We start from the raw sequence: 16,567 nt of genomic DNA, 5'->3' as shown, positions 1-16,567 counted from the left end.
CTCTTCAAAGATGAAAGCAGGCTCACACTGAGCACATGTGACAGACGTGACAGAGTCTGGAGACGCAGTGGAGAACGTTCTGCTGCCTGCAACATCCTCCAGCATGACTGGTTTGGCGGTGGGTCAGTCATGGTGTGGGGTGGCATTTCTTTGGGGGGCCGCACAGCCCTCCGTGTGCTCGCCAGAGGTAGCCTGACTGCCATTAGGTACTGAGATGAGATCCTCAGACCCCTTGTGAGACCATATGCTGGTGCGGTTGGCCCTGGGTTCCTCCTAATGCAAGACAATGCTAGACCTCATGTGGCTGGAGTGTGTCAGCAGTTCCTGCAAGAGAAAGGCATTGATGCTATGGACTGGCCCGCCCGTTCCCCAGACCTGAATCCAATTGAGTGTAACAGTATAATTTTTAACCGTCCCCTCGCCCATACCCGGGCGCGAACCAGGGACCTTCTGCACACATCAACAACAGTCACCAACGAAGCATCATTACCCATCGCTCCACAAAAGCCGTGGCCCTTGCAGAGCAAGGGGAACCACTACTTCAAGGTCTCAGAGCAAGCGACGTCGCTGGTTGAAACGCTATTTAGCGCACACCGCTAACTAAGCTAGCCGTTTCACATCCGTTAAATGAGCACATCTGGGACATCATGTCTCACTCCATCCACCAACGCCACGTTGCACCACAGACTGTCCAGGAGTTGGCGGATGCTTTAGTCCAGGTCTGGGAGGAGATCCCTCAGGAGACCATCCGCCACCTCATCAGGAGCATGCCCAGGCGTTGTAGGGAGGTCATACAGGCACGTGGAGGCCACACACACTACTGAGCCTCATTTTGACTTGTTTTAAGGACATTACATTAAAGTTGGATCAGCCTATAGTGTGGTTTTCCACTTTAATTTTGAGTGAATTTTGACTCCAAATCCAGACCTCCATGGGTTGATAATTTTGATTTCCATTGATACTTTTTGTGTGATTTTGTTGTCAGCACATTCAACTATGTAAAGAAAAAAGTATTTAATAAGAATAGTTCATTCATTCAAATCTAGTCTGTGTTATTTTAGTGTTCCCTTTATTTTTTTGAGCAGTGTATATATTGTGTATAATGTGTATATTTATATTGTATTATACATGGCACATTTGGGAAAAAGAGACCTAGTTCTCCATATGTCTTCCCTGTTAAAATAAAGGTTAAATAAAACAAATTTAAAACATTTAAAAATGCTCCATGTCTTAAACACCACATACCAGGAATAGTGAGGGCATGTCACTTGAACCGTGTGGTGGATGGAAGGAAGAAGGGAAGCTTATCTGTGTTACTGCTATTTGATGGAGTTTATCCCGACACATGTAAAGCTGGGTAATATGAGATATGCGGTGAGAGCTTTTGTGAACAGGCTGTTGCAAAATCTTAATTGTTTGGCCACGTGGAAAGTGTGTGCGGACTGAATAAATATGATGTTGAAGAGTCGTCAGTGGATACACAGTGCTGCAATTGTTCATGAGTTCCAAGAGTGCAGTGAAGGAGGTCATAGCAGCAAGAATCAGGGCTGTCCCTGATAGAGAAAGGAGAAGATGGAGGGAAGTCATAGAAGAGAAAATAGAGAAAAAGAGGGCGGACAAGATAAAGATTTCAGAAGGAATGTGCCTCAAATGTCCAAAGCCTTGAAACTTGCCACTCGCTTCTCTGCATAAAGCAGAAGCCAGAAGTGTTATTTAGCTGAGATGAGCCAGATAAAACACCACACTTTTATAAAAGAGTGTTCCAAAGGGGTTCTTTAGCTGTTCCCATAGGAGAACCCTTTTTGGTTCCAGGTATAACCCTTTTGGGTTCCAGGTAGAACCCTCTGTGGAATGGTTCTATACTGAACAAAAATATAAACACAACATGTCTTTACAGGTCTCATGTTTCATGAGCTGAAATAAAATATCCTAGAAATGTTCCATATGCACAAAAGCTTATTTCTTTAAAATTCTGTGCACAAATTTGTTTACATCCCCGTTAGTGAGCATTTATCTTTTGCCAAGTTAATCCATCCACCTGACAGGTGTGGCATATCAAGAAGCTGAGTAAACAGCATGATCAATTCACAGGTGCACCTTGTGCTGGGGACAATAAAAGGCCTCTCTAAAATGTGCAGTTGTGTCGTACTACACAATGCCACAGATGTCTCATGTTTTGTGTGCAATTGACATACCGACTGCAGGAATGTCCACCAGAGTTTTGGCCACAGAATTGAATGTTAATTTCTCTTCCATAAACTGCCTCAAACGTTGTGAGGCTGCCTCCAGCTTTTGGAGGCAGCCTCACAACCGCAGACCACATGTAACCACGCCACCCTAGGACCTCCACATCCGGCTTCCTCACCTGGAGGCCAAAATAGTTTTAGAGAATTTGGTAGGCGGTCAAACCGGCCTCACAACCACAGACCAAGTGTAACCACACCAGCCTAGGACCTTCACATCCGGCTTCCTCACCTGCGGGATCGTCTGAGACCAACCAACCAGACAGCTGATGAAACTGAGGGATATTTCTGTCTGTAATAAAGTCCCTTTGTCATGTGAAATCCATAGATTAGGGCCTAATACGTTTTTTAAAAATTGAAAGATTGCCTTATATGAACGAACTATAACTCAGTTAAATCTTTGAAATTGTTGCATGTTATGTTGTATTTTTGTTCAGTATACATTTTACCTGGAACCCATTAAAGTCCTTCAAAGGGCTCTCCTTGGGGACAGCTGAAGAACCCTTTTAGGTTCTAGATAGCATGTTTTTTTTCTAACAGTGTACAACACAGCATTATCTGGGGCAACTATGAATTGACTGATAAGAAAATTGCCACAGAAAGCTAAACTCACTATATTGTAGTCTGCTAGAAGTGATATCATACAGTCTTGAATGACAGACTGTTAGCTAGCTAGCTAGTGAATAGCTGGACCTAGGTTCCAAGATTGTATTTGGTATTTGAGCTCAAACCTGTACAATTTCTGGGTTTTCAGTGTAAATCTAAATGACTAAAACTAAATAGAAAGTATGTAGAAAAGATAATGGACCAATACGTTTTTTTTAATAGTGGCCTATAATCTTGGAGAATTTACAATCACCAAAATAAAAGCCATGGAAATCAGGCTCCCATTGATTTTGTCATAATGTTTAAGCATAATGTTATAATGTTTAAGAACATAGAATTAGCCATCAAAATGTGTGCATTTGCTGGAAATTTGCTTAAAAACTGCAAAATTGTCTCTCAGCTTTATGGCAACAATGTATTGAATTTCAGAAAAATGCCTTTAAAACTGCAACATTTTCTTTCAGCTCCTTGGCAAATGTGTACAATTGCAAGAAATGTGCCTGGACAGAATATCTTGCCCAGGGCCCGGACAGAATTCAGCCACGCAGACCACCTCCCACGCCCAGTGCCACGTCCGCCCCCTTTTGATCCAGAAAAAAAGCCTTGCATTGTTACAAATAGATTCATAATTATACAGTATATTGCTTGTAAGAAGCCATGCACAAATCTACATCCAGTTAAGTTTTTAGAAGAAGAGGTTATTATTAATAAAACATTTACCGCTCAACCCTTTTGGTTTGCAACTCAAAAGACACCTCAATTGGTTTTTCTAGTTTGAACAAGAAAAGTGAGGTGGATTTGAGAGTGCTGTGATTATTTATAAATGTGTGTGTGAAATATGGGGGTAAGCAGGAAGGGGCTTGTTGGGCTTCATGGATTTCCTGAATGCTGTACAGATGGACGGGAGTGGTGGCAGGATGTATCCTGCGCTGGCTGGTGTGGGGACCTCCTCAATCTGCCAAAGCAAAAACGACCCGCAGGCTTCCCTCTCAGGCACAGGACTCATCCACCGCACTGTGGCATAATGCTACTGTTGGATGTGTGGGGGTTGGAGGAGATTCTCCTGTGACACGAGTCTGTTTGTGGAGAGTGCCTTGACACTATTGCTGCTGCTCACTGTAAGATTGCTTGCTACATTTAAAATGGTGTATACTTATTTGTGTGTTTGTTTGTTTACTTGTTTATTCATTTGTTCATTCATTCATCATTCATTCATTCATCCCATCCCAATGCTGTGTTCACTGTTAGCCTTTCATGTCTGGTCTGTTTGTGCTTTAGCCAACTGCATTTGTTCATGGTCATGCCAGTTATGACAATGTATGGCATTACAATAGTTGAAATAGTGCCTTGAGTGGCTACATTACTAACAGTATCGGGCCAGGCTAGTACAGTCAATGTACACCGTTCATAGTACTGTTCTTTCAAGGTTTGCCATGTGGACAGCTGAGGTTTAGCTGAAACAGTTTAGGCTAGTAGTCTATCAGTATGGACCCTGGTGACCTCTGACCTGACTTCCACTGTGCTTTTTGGTACAGTGATTTAATTGGTATAGCCCAGTGGTAACAGACCCAATTAAAGACTTCTCTGTTGAGTGTCAATGAACATCATCGGATAGCTAACGAGTTTAGCAAAGAAGTTTAACATGCTCATTGGTCAAATGCTGTAGTTGCTATGTTGCAATGTTTCAACAGGTCTCATCATCAACCTATGGAACTAGCTTCTCTGTTTGTGGAATAGCGTTCTTTACAATCGCCCAGTCATGCTTTTGAAAGCAGCACCTATACCATGTGCATCAAGGATGTACGCGATAACTCAATGTCTTACATGCTAACTCAATCACCACAACCAATGGGGCCAGAAGTCTTTCCTGGCCAGGTCATGTGTGCAGGAAAAATTCCTGGCCCTAACCATAACTCACTTTTTCACTCCAACTCAATGTCCCATGCACTCATGGGAATCTTAGTGATTGTCTGTTTCCTTGTCTGACTAACTCTAACTGCAGATCATTGGGTTCAGTCAGTCTGTCTGTGGCTCATAGCACTCTCTCTCTCTCCATTTTCATCTTTTAAGAGGGAGTAAAATCCATCAGGCACAGCTGTGGGGATGACCTCATGTGACCAACAAACACAACTCAGACAGACATTGGAGCGCATATACCTAACACACACAGACACTAACAACTAACAAATGCACACATGTACTGTATACCAGGGGCGTAGGTATGGGTAAGCCAGGCCTTCCCAATCAGATTGAGAAAAAACAAAGAAATAATGCATGTCCTTAGGCTGATGGACCATTCTTGATACACACGGATGAACTGTTGAGCGAGAAAAACCCAGCGACGTTGCAGTTCTTGACACACTCAAACTGCTGCACCTGGCACCTACTACCATACCTTGTTTTAAGGCACTTGAATATTTTGTCTTGTCCATTCTGAATGGCACACGTACACATCTCAATTGTTTCAAGGCTTAAAAATCTAAACTGTCTCATTCCCTTCATCTACACTGATTGAAGTGGATTTAACAAGTGACATTAATAAGGGATCATATCCTTCAACTGGAAACACCTGGTCAGCCTATGTGATGGAAAAAACAGGTGTTCCTAATGTTTTCTACACTCAGTGGATAGTATAAATGTATTTAATTTTCCCAATGTTACACTTTATATACATCACAGCAATATAACTAAACTGTTTGACATAGAGACACCAGACTTTCGGCATTTAAAAAAGTTAAAATAGTTTATTGATTATGAAATTATGAAAAAAATATATAACATTCCACTCATGAGGCCACTAGAGGGAGATTTGGTCATTTGACTGCAGGAAAGGTCTACAGTAGAGGAATTAACAGCTGGATTTAAGAGCAAACGGTCCCCAAAATATGTCTATTTATCATAAGCACCTGCTTGATAAACTAAACATCTATTAGACACTTAATACATAGGGGTGCTTTTCAAACACACACTAATGATTGTGTGTACAAGACAGTATGGCCTATGTGTGTGTTTGTGTGCGTGAGCATTTGTTTTGAGAGCAGAGAGATACACTAGTATTTCCTCCCAGGTGCTCAAATTCACAGAAGGTCAGAGGTCATATGAAGAAAGAAAGGAACCAAAAGTTGTTATTCAGTTTAAATTAGGACCCATGTTACTATACTCCCTATTCTTTTGTACTCTTCACCTTCCTTCTCCCCTGTCCAGTCACCTTTTAATATCTCTGTGTGTGTGTTTACCTCAGTCCCCAGTCAAGCGCATGCTAATCTACTGTATACTGATTCACCTGAATGCTTCCAAGCTCAAGAACATCCCTAGCTAATCTGAATCACTCTCACCCAAAGTGAATTAGCTCCAATAGTCCTCCCCACTGCTCCACTTTCTGATGGATGCCCCATGACTGGCTGGCTGCTGATATTTTTGGATTGTTTGTACCAATCTCTGTTCTGTCACAGCTAAATATAGTTATTGGAGCCTCTTCAGAGATCAGGCCAGAACAGCACACCAGAGGAACTTCAGGACTTCAGAGACCCCTTAAAACCACGTGGAAAACTCATCAGGGGTGGAAGAAGCTTGCATCAAACTACACTGAACAAACAAATAAATGCAACATGCAACAATTTCAAAGATTTTACTGAGTTACAGTTCATAAAAGGAAATCATTCAATTAAATCAATTCATTAGGCCCTAATCTATGGATTTCACATGACTGGGAACACAGATATACATCTGCTGGTCACAGACACCTTAAAAAAGGTAGGGACGTGGACCAGAAATCCAGTCAGTATCTGGTGTGACCACCATTTGCTTCATGCAGCGCGACAGATCTCCTTCACGTAATGTTGATCAGGCTGTTGATTGTGTCCTGTGGAATGTTGTCCCAATCCTCTTCAATGGCTGTGCTAAGTTGCTGCATTTTGGCGGGAACTGGAACACGCTGTCGTACACGTCAATCCAGAGCATTCCAAACATGCTCAAGGGGTGACATGTCTGGTGAGTATGCAGGCCATGGAAGAACGGGTACATTTTCAGCTTCCAGGAATTGTGTACAGATCATTGTGAAATGGGGCTATGCATTATCATGCTGAAACATGATGTGATGGCGGCAGATAAATGGCCCGACAATGGGCCTAAGGATTACAACGTGGCATCTCTGTGCATTCAAATTGCCATCGATGAAATGCAATTGTGTCCATAGCTTATGCATGCCTATGCCATAACCCTACCGCCACCATGGGTAACTTTGTTCATAACGTTGACATCAGCAAACAGTTGAAACCGGGATTCATCTGCGAAGAGCACACTTCTCCAACTTGCATTTGCCCACTGAAATTTGTTACGATGCCGAACTGCAGTCAGGTCATGATAATTATGGGAAGGATGACGAGGACGCAGATGAGCTTCCCTGAGATGGTTTCTGACATATTGTCACGCCCTCATCTGTTTTACCTGTCCTTGTGCTTGTCTCCACCCCCTCCAGGTGTCGCTTATGATCCCTGGTGTATTTATTCCTGTGTTTCATGTCTCTCTGGGCCAGTTTGTCTTGTTTGGCAAATCAACCAGAGGTTTGGTGTCTCAGCTCCTGCTTTTCCCAGTCTCTTTTCTCACCCTCCTGGTTTTGACCCTTGCCTGTCCTGACTCTGAGCCCGCCTGCCTGACCACACTGCCTGCACCTGACCTCGAGCCTGCCTATCGCCTGGTACTCTTTGGAATCTGACCTGGTTTATGAACTCTCGCCTGTACCCGACCTGCCTTTTGCCTACCCCTTTTGTTATAATAAATATCGGAGCTCAACCATCTGCCTCCTGTGTCTGCATTTGGGTCTCGCTTTGTGCCCTTATACATATAGTGCAGAAATTCTTCGGTTGTGCAAACCCACAGTTTCATTAGCTGTCCGGGTGGCTGGTCTCAGAGGATGCAGCAGGTGAAGAAGCCGGATTTTGATGTCCTGGGCTGACGTGATTACACGTTGTGCAGTTGTGAGGCCGGTTGGGCGTACTGCCAAATTCTCTAAAACAACATTATGGTAGAGAAAACAACAAGAGGCTGGGTTTCTGTACATCACTTTGATATATCAGCTGATGTTAGAAGGGCTATAAAAATACATTTGATTTGATTTGATTAAATTCTCTGGCAATAGCTCTGGTGGACATTCCTGCAGTCGGCATGCCAATTGCAGAGAATTGCAACTTCAGACATCTGTGGCATTGTGTTGTGTTACAAAACTGAACATTTTAGAGTGGCCTTTTATTGTCACCAGCACAAGGTGGACCTGTGTAATGATTATGCTGTTTAATCAGCTTTATAATATACAACACCTGTCAGGTGGATGTATTCCTAGCAAAAGAGAAATGCTCATTAACATAACATTTTAGATTACTCCCTGCACCACACACACAGCTCTCAGCCCCAAGTCAGATAAGGACACATCTGCTCTGCATTACCCACCAGACTACAGAGGGCCCCTTGACTCCTGCAAAACCCTTCTCCTCTCTCTTTGTCCTTACTCTCCTCCTCCTTTCCATCCTCTCCTATTTTCTTCTTTCGCACTCATTCATGTCGCTCTCCATCTTCTCCTGCCATACCAATGGCTCCACTGTGTACGATCCCAACCTGGTCTCAGAGCATTTTAGATGGTTATGTGTATCAATCTGAGACACATTTAGTATATATAACATTTCATATAGTATGTATTAATTTGTGGATGTCCATCACCCCTTTCTTATGATATGTTCCGAATTAGAATTTGTATTATATGTTATCAATTTGCAAAACATACTACATGTTAATCTTTGAACTCTAGGGGCAGTATTTCATTTTTGGATAAAAAAACGTTCCCGTTTTAAACAAGATATTTTGTCACGAAAAGATGCTCGACTATGCATATAATTGACAGCTTTGGAAAGAAAACACTGACGTTTCCAAAACTGCAAAGTTATTATCTGTGAGTGCCACAGAACTGATGCTACAGGCGAAACCAAGATGAAACTTCAAACAGGAAATGGGCAAAATTTTTGAAGCACTGTTTTCCAATGTCTCCTTATATGGCTGTGAATGCGCAAGGAGAGAGCCAACATTTTCTGATGTTTCCCCAAGGTGTCTGCAGCATTGTGATGTATTTGTAGGCATATCATTGGAAGATTGACCATAGGAGACCACATTTACCAGGTGTCCGCCCGGTGTCCTGCGTCGAAATTGGTGCGTAAAGCTCAGCTGCAAGTATTTTTCCATTTAATTCAGAGAAGAAAGCAGACTTCCACGAACGATATATCAATGAAGAGATATGTGAAAAACACCTTGAGGATTGATTCTAAACAACGTTTGCCATGTTTCAGTCAATATTATGGAGTTAATTTGGAAAAAAGTTCGGCGTTTTGGTGACTGAATTTTCGGTTTATTTTGGTAGCCAAAAGTGATGTACAAAACGGAGCATTTTTCTCCTACACAAAGAATCTTTCAGGAAAAACTGAACATTTGCTATCTAACTGAGAGTCTCCTCATTGAAAACATCCAAAGTTCTTCAAAGGTAAATGATTTTATTTGAATGCTTTTCTGGTTTTTGTGAAAATGTTGCCCGCTAAATGCTACGCTAAATGCTACGCTAGCTATCAATAATCTTAGACAAATGCTTGTTTTGCTATGGTTGAAAAGCATATTTTGAAAATCTGAGATGACAGTATTGTTAAGAAAAGGCTAAGCTTGAGAGATAGCATATTTATTTCATTTCATTTGCGATTTTCATAAATAGTTAACGTTACGTTATGCTGATGAGCTTGAGGCTATAACTGGATACAGGGTTTTTTCATAGCCAAACGTGAACAAAACGGAGCGATTTGTCCTACACAAATAATATTTTTTGAAAAACTGAACATTTGCTATCTAACTGAGAGTCTCCTCATTGAAAACATCTGAAGTTCTTCAAAGGTAAATTATTTTATTTGAATGCTTTTCTTGTTTTTGTGAAAATGTTGCTGGCTGAATTCTAGGCTTATAGCTATGCTAGCTATGAATACTCTTACACAAATGCTTGTTTAGCTATGGTGTAAAAGCATATTTTGAAAATCTGAGATGACAGTGTTGTTCACAAAAGTCTAAGCTTGAGAGCAAATATATTTATTTCATTTCATTTGCGATTTTCATGAATAGTTAACGTTGCGTTATGCTAATGAGCTTGAGGCTATAAATAGGATCCCGGATCCGGGATTGCTCGACGCAAGAAGTTAAGAATTTACAAACGTATGATATGTTATTACACTTCCGGTGCCGACAGAGATGGCCGCCTCGCTTCGCGTTCCTATGCAGTTTTTTTTATCCCCTTACACTTGTGTGTATAAGACAGTAGTTTTGGATTTTTTAGTTAGATTACTTGTTGGTTATTACTGCATTGTCGGAACTAGAAGCACAAGCATTTCGCTACACTCGCATTAACATCTGCTAACCATGTGTATGTGACAAATAAAATTTGATTTGTTATGATTCTAGCTAGGTGGCTACTGTTAGCTAGCTGGCTAATGTTAGCTAGGCAAGGGGTTAGGGTTAAGGTTATGTTTAAGTTTAGGAGTTAGGTTAAAGGGTGAAGGTTAGGGTTAGCTAAAAGGGTTAAGGTTAAGGGAAGGGTCAGCTGGAAGAGTTAGCTAACATGCTAAGTATACTGAACAAAAAAATAAAAGCAACATGCAACAATTTCAACGATCTTACTGAGTTAAAGTTTGTATAATGCAATCAGTAGTTTGAAATCAATTTAAATTCATTAATCTATGGAATGCAAAAAACTGGGCAGGAGCACAGCTCTGGTAGGGCATAGGCCCAACCACTTGGGAGCATGGCCCACCCAATGGGGAGCAAGGCCCAGCAAATCAGAATGTTTTGTTTTATTACAGACAGAAATACTCATCAGTTTCATCAGCTGTTCGGGAGGCTGGTCTCAGACGATCCAGCAGGTGAAGAAGCCGGATGTGGAGGTCCTATGGTGGCATGGTTACATGTGGTCTGCAGTTGTGAGGCTGCCTACAAAAGCTGGAGGCAGCCTCACAATGTTGGAGGCAGCTTATGGTAGAGAAATGAACATTAATTTCTCTGGCAACAGCTCTGGTGAACATTCCTGCAGTCAGCATGCCAATTGCACACTCCCTCAAAACTTGAGACATCTGTGGCATTGTGTTGTGTGACACAACTCAACATTTTAGAGTGGCCTTTTATTGTCCCCAGCAAAAGGTGCACCCGTGTAATGATCATGCTGTTTAATCAGCTTCTTGATATGACCTGTCAGGTGTATGGATTATCTTGGCAAATGAGAAATGCTCACTAACAGGGATGCAAATAAATTTGTACACAACTTTTGAGATAAATAAGCTTTTTGGGTGTATGGGAACTTTATGGAATCTTTTGTTTCACCTCATGAAACATGGGACCGAAACTTTACATGTCTCAGTAAACGTCTGCAAAAAAGCGTAATGAAATTGTTGCCAGCCGAGCTGGATAGGCTGTTTTCATGTCATCCAGAGGTAAACAAATCATCAGTCAGAGCGTCAAGTGTGCGCTCCGAGAGTGAAACGAGATGGGAGGGGCTAAATCTTAAGAGGGTGTGAAGGATGCTGAATGGGTGTTGACAAAGAAGAGCTCTCACTAGATACCAAAACGTTCAAATGCGATTTTCTCAAAAGTGAATTTACAAGTTGATCAACTTTCAAACCAGAATTACTTTCCCATTGTTCCTCAAATGCAGTGTATGATATACCATTTTGTAGCTCTGAGTCTCTACTTTTATCCAATGTAAAAAACACCATTTCACATTTTGCTATATGAGACCGAATCCAGGTCGTGAGTCACAAATATGTTGCTACTATTCTCAATAACATTGTTGCCCTGAATTTAAAAGGGGCTTTCGACAAAGGTCAGTGGGAATAAGTTGTGATGGACTACTTTCTGGAGGACAATCGTGCCATGCTGACTCTCTCTGACTCTGAAAATGATTCAAACGATGAGGAAATCCCTAATTTAGGTAAAAACATTTTCATTGAAGAGGACATTGTAGATTAACCTATGTTTATGAAGTGTGTGTAACGTTAGTGATATTTTCTCAGTATGCCATTTCGCATTGCTAGTTATAGCCTAACGTTAGCTAGCTAACTAGCTAACATTTCATCTATCTGGTTAATTTTAGCTCGCAATGACAATCGGTTTGTGTTGCTAGTAACGTAACTATAGATTGGGATTTTGTTATTTTTTTAGCAAGCTAGCTAACGTTAACATGACATGTTAACTGTTAGCTAGGTAACATTAGCTGAGGTTAGATGGCTGGCTTGCTAGCTAATATTAACATGAATTTACATGTATGAAGTGTGTGTAATGTTAGTGATGTTTTCTCAGAATGCCATTTCACATTGCAAGTTATAGCCTAATGTTAGCTAGCTAACATGGAACCTAGCTAACATGGAACCTATTTTAGCTAGCTAAGTCACAATTGGTTTGTATTGATAGTTAACACTTGCTGTTAGCTAGCCAGCTGATGTTAGAACTGTATGAACTGTGTGTAGTGATGATCTATTATATAATAATGCTAAAATATTGGAGTCTGGAAAGTGTGATTCTCCTCCACCAGTCAAACAAGGAGAATCGTATAATGCCTCCCATCAAAATGAGAGCTGGCCCAACACAGGTTACACCTGAAGCATGAGGACTTCAGCGAGTGGTGAACTTCATCAACAACTACGCAGATGATAATGCAATAGTATTACCAGGACGCCACCCAGAACACAAACACTTTGGTGGAAGCTGCTGCCATCCCATGTGACAAAAACAGCAGTGTGACGTCTCTCCAAGGAATTGATGACAACAGTTGGTATGTAAAGCATAAACACATTTAGATTATTTGACCTCCAACATGATTGGCACTACTTTTATTGATCACACATCCCATAGCTGGTTGGACTGGAGGATGGTACGTTGCTGGTGGAGAGCTATAGCTGGCAACAACACCTGACTCCGTACTTCAGGCCGCTGCCACAGATCAAGCAGTAGCAGCACTTCAAGTGAATATCATTTTCATTGCATTGTATGAGGTTATTCTTATTTTCTAAACTTAGGAGGTGAATTGATGAGGTGCAAGGTTGAAATGTTTTGTTTTGTGTTATTTCCTGTTTTACAGCTTCGATGCTATGGAGCCTGGTGTTGTTGTCGCCAAGGAGCATTCGGACTCAGTCGGGACCAGGTTTCAGCTGCTGAGCAGCGCTGACATCCTTCCTCCCATAGATGGTCTGCCTGTACAACACCACCTGGACTGGACAAAGCTAGACAAACATATATTTTTGAGATGATCAGGGAGTTTTGCGACGAAGAGACTATGGACTATCACATCACTATCACTACTATCGCATGCCCTGCACCAAAAACAAGGGCAGGACAGAAACAGGCTCTCAGGATATAGATTCCCTTGTTCATGCGTGGTTCGGCAGGACCAGTCATTAGCACTATCTACAGTGCCTCTAGTAAAATGAATCTCTCCTAACACACACTCCACACCTTGCTGCTACTATTTTTTCTATCCTGCTGCTCAGCCACTTTACCCCTGATTGTATACATATAAAACTACCTTGTCTATCACTACTGTCTGTGTACATACTGTATATTATTTTATTTATATTGATATGCTGTCGTAACATGATTTTGTGACATACCATAAAAATATAATGTGACCGTATCAAGCGTCCACCGCATGCATCTGTTTATGTACTGTACATGTGCACCTCACTCAGGATTAAACTCAGGTTGCATGGCCTTAACTTATGCATGGCCTTAACTTATGAATACTATGTGATAAGTGCGTGTTTAACAGTATATAAAGTATGCTAATGCACTGGTGTGAAGGCATTTGGGCTGTGTAAAGTACTTTAGTAAAAATACTTTAGAGTACTAATTAAGTATCTTTTTGGGGGTATCTGTACATTACTTTACTATTTATATTTTTGGCTACTTTTACTTTTACTTCAATACATTTCAAAAGAAAATAATGTACTTTTTACTCCATACATTTTCCCTGACACCCAAAAGTACTCATTACATTTTGACAGGAAAATTATCCAATTTTCACACTTATCAAGAGAACATCCCTGGTCATCCCTACTGCATATGTGTTGGAGTGTGCCCCTGGCTATCCGTCAATACAAAAAAAAATACAATTGGGCAGTCTGGTTTAATATAAGCGATTTGAAATGATTTATACTTTTACTTTGATAGTTAAGTACATTTTAGCAATTCCATTTACTTTTGATACTTAAGTATTTTTAAAACCAAATACTTTTAGACTTTCACTCAAGTATTTTACTGGGTGACATTTACTTGAGTCATATTCTATTAAGGTATCTTTACATTTAACTCAAGTATGACAATTTAGTATTTGGTGATAATAGCATTTATTTCACATGACCCATCAATTTAGTGTGGCTGGTTAAGTGTCATTTAATATTTATAAAATATTTTTTTATCCGGACACTTTCTGTTTACCTGGGACTTTTCCTTATTGTAGGCTACTACCACTTTTAGTCTTAATCTTTACTAAACTACTCACTGTTTAGCACATGACATCAAATGTGATTCCTTAAAGAGATGGGTGGGGCTGGCTTAAGAGGGTGTGAACAATGCTGAGTGGGTGTAGACAAAGTAGAGCTCTCCAGTAGGTCCCAAAACATTCAAAGGCCCTTTTCTCAAAAGTGAGTATACAAGTTTAGCAACTTTCAAAGCAGAACCACTTTCCCATTGTTCCTCAAAAATGCAGTGTATGATATACCATTTTGTAGTTCTGAGTCTCTACTTTTTACCAATGTAGAAAACCTAATTTCAAATTTTGCTACATAAGACCGATTTGAGCCGGTCAGTCACTTTTCAGTTGAATGCATTCAGTTGTGCAGCTGACAAGGTACCCACTTTCTCATATTAGCGGGGTACCATGAGGTGAAGACATGGCCATTGCCTATAGAATTAGAATATCCATTCTAGTAATTCAAATTCTACGGTCTAATTCTTAACCCCTGCCTACTACACTAGCACCTTGTGACACCTCTCTGGGGCACAGTGAGAATGAATGGCGCATGGCCTGTGGACTTCAGCTGGTTAAGTGAATTAGAAAGGGGGGATGCCAGGTCAGGACACTATCCCCAGATAGCTACCTCAGGACAGCAGGCAGGCCAGGACTGCTCCACAAGACTGCTCCTAGACACTGTTCTCTGGTGAGTTTAGTGTTTTTCTCCCAAACGGAAAACTGATCCTAGATTTGTATTGGGAGGCCACTACCATTTCATTGTTTGAGGAGTAAAACTGTCAACGATTTAGAATTCTATTTCTACGAATGCCACGGCCAAACCATTTGGACTACAACCTGTCAGACTTTTATTTTCCGTAAATAGTTCCATGAGTAATAACATAAAACCAGAAAGACTGTCCTGTTAATTACCTGGCTTGTTCATGTATTTAATTGAACCATTATTAATCCAGGTTAATCTCCTTGAGGTAAAAGCCAGAGAGAACAAAATAAAATAACTCAAAAGGCAAACCATGCCAAAGCAAATCAGTGTTTTGTGTTTCACAGTCTGGGTGTTTCTATGTTTTCTTGTTGCATACTTCATTAACCTTCCTTAAAAAACCATAAGCCTACAATTTCCGTGCCCCCACAGAAATCTAATTAGCACAATAACACAATTCCCATCAAAACCCCATCTATTTAAACTAGAGATATATATTTTCTTGCATGGGCAATCCACCACATCATCCGAAATCGCCCTACCGCATCTGCGGTGAAAGGTGGCAGAGCTAGAGAGGTGTTTGTCAGATCATGAGACATCCTGAAAACTGGTCTTCTCATAAAAATGTCTAGTGTCCAAACAGTTTAGCCTAAAAATGATTATGATCACTCTATTGCAAGATGAGACTCTCATGAACACAATGGCACCCACAAGCCTCACAATACTAATCTGAAGTCAGCACAGCCTATTTGGCCAACTTCTGTCTGTAGTGTCCGGACGGTTTGGGCGACACACTAATATGACCCCTCTGAGGACAGCTGAGAAGCTCACAAACACGATGGTCTTTTCCACGCCCATAAGACCCGTCTGAAGACACCAGTTAACAATTTTTAATTGGTACAGTGCATTTGAAAACCCTTGATTTTTTTTCACATTTTGTTAGGTTACTGCCTTATTTACCTCATCAATCTACACACAATACCCCACAATGACAAAGCAAAAACAGGGTTTTAGAAATATTGCAAATGTATACAAATAAAAAACGGAAATATCACATTTATGTAAGTATTCAGACCATTCACTCAGTACTTTGTTGAAGCACCATTGGCAGTGATTACAGCCTTGAGCCTTCTTGGCACACCTGTATTTGGTGAGGTTCTCCCATTCTTCTCTGCAGATCCTCTCAAGCTCTGTCAGGTTGGACCGTCGCTGCACAGCTATTTTCAGGTCTCTCCAGAGATGCTTGATCCCCACTTGTGTTCTTGGTCACCTCCCTGACCAATACCCTTCTCCCCCAATTGCTGTTTGGCAGGGTGGCTCGCTCTAGGAAGAGTATTGGTGGCACCAAACGTCTTCCATTTAAGAATGATAGAATCCACTGTGTTCTTGGGGACATTGATTGCTGCAGACATTTTTTAGTACCCTTCCCCAGATCTATGCCTTGACACAATCCTGTCTCGGAACTCTACGGACAATTCCTTTGAC

This window comes from Oncorhynchus masou, chromosome 26, assembly GCF_036934945.1.
Source record: "Oncorhynchus masou masou isolate Uvic2021 chromosome 26, UVic_Omas_1.1, whole genome shotgun sequence".
Classification (NCBI taxonomy): domain Eukaryota; kingdom Metazoa; phylum Chordata; class Actinopteri; order Salmoniformes; family Salmonidae; genus Oncorhynchus; species Oncorhynchus masou.
This window is presented reverse-complemented; position numbering follows the sequence as displayed.